This window comes from Macrobrachium rosenbergii, chromosome 45 (assembly GCF_040412425.1).
Source record: "Macrobrachium rosenbergii isolate ZJJX-2024 chromosome 45, ASM4041242v1, whole genome shotgun sequence".
In the NCBI taxonomy this organism is placed as follows: Eukaryota; Metazoa; Arthropoda; class Malacostraca; order Decapoda; family Palaemonidae; genus Macrobrachium; species Macrobrachium rosenbergii.
Window position 1 is genome coordinate 987,808 of NC_089785.1, and position 1,264 is coordinate 989,071.

Sequence of the window (1,264 nt, forward strand, 5' to 3'; positions counted from 1 at the left end):
ATATTATATATATATATATATATATATATATACATATATATATATATTTGCTATATATATATATATATATAAGTGTGTGTGTGTAATTAATACATTATATAATATATGCTAGAAAGAGAATAGATTACTTCCTTTAATGTATAGTACCTGAACTGTAATACTGAGAGATGCTAATGGGTCAAAATTAATTGAATTTGAGAACAGAATAGTGCATCCATTTTATTTTTGGGATTTTCATTTATTTAAATATTATAACTATTAACGTAAACGGTTTAAATAATTTGAATAAACAGATTAAACTCATTGAATTTATGCTTGTGCACTAAAATAGACATAATACATTATGTGTACAAAGAACAATGTTAAAGAGAAAAATAGGCTAGAGTATATAGAAAAACATTGCCATATTACATTAAATTCAACTCATTTATTAAAGGGAGGGAATGCGGTGTTTATAAACAAGCTATCATCGCAAGTGAAAATCATGAAAAATGAGATGAATACAAAGGGCCAAATTTTAAGTGTGAAATGTTGTATTGCAGAAGTAGTATCCCAGGTTATAAATGTATGTGCCCCCCTCCGGTAGGGACAAAAGGAAAGAAATAGAAGAGTTGTTTAATACTGATTTGTTATATTTTGCACGAAATAACTGGAAAAAATTTTATTATAGCAGGAGACTGGAACTGTGTAACTTGTCAAAGGGATGTCTCTACAGGTGACAAATGTTTCGTGTCCAAAGCCTTGATAAGCTTAAAAAATTCATTGATGTTAAAAGATGTATGGGTTTCGAAAAACAGTTTTGTAGACTTTACATATATAAGGAGGAATTATGGCTCTAGAATTGATAGAATTTATGTAAGGGATTTAGCTTGTAATGTTACTGAAACTTTAAACATTCCCATTAGTTGGTCTGATCACAATATTTTAAAAACTAGTATTAAAATAGATGATAACCTGAAATGGGGTCATGGATATTGGAAATTAAATTGTAAGATTTTAGAGAGTTACCTTGTTGATAGGAACTTTCAACTGATAATCATGTTATTGACAATATAATTGATTGATGGATATTTACAAAAAAGTGTATAAAGCTTTTTTATTGAAAGCATCAAAACAAGAGGCACAGGAAAAGTATGGGTTATTAAATGTGTGAGCACATCTCAGAATTTGTAACATCATCATTATGTTACAGGCAGTCAATTTGAAAAGACATCTGAATTAAAGGGAACGAGGTAAAAACAATAGAAGGTGAAATATGTGAAGG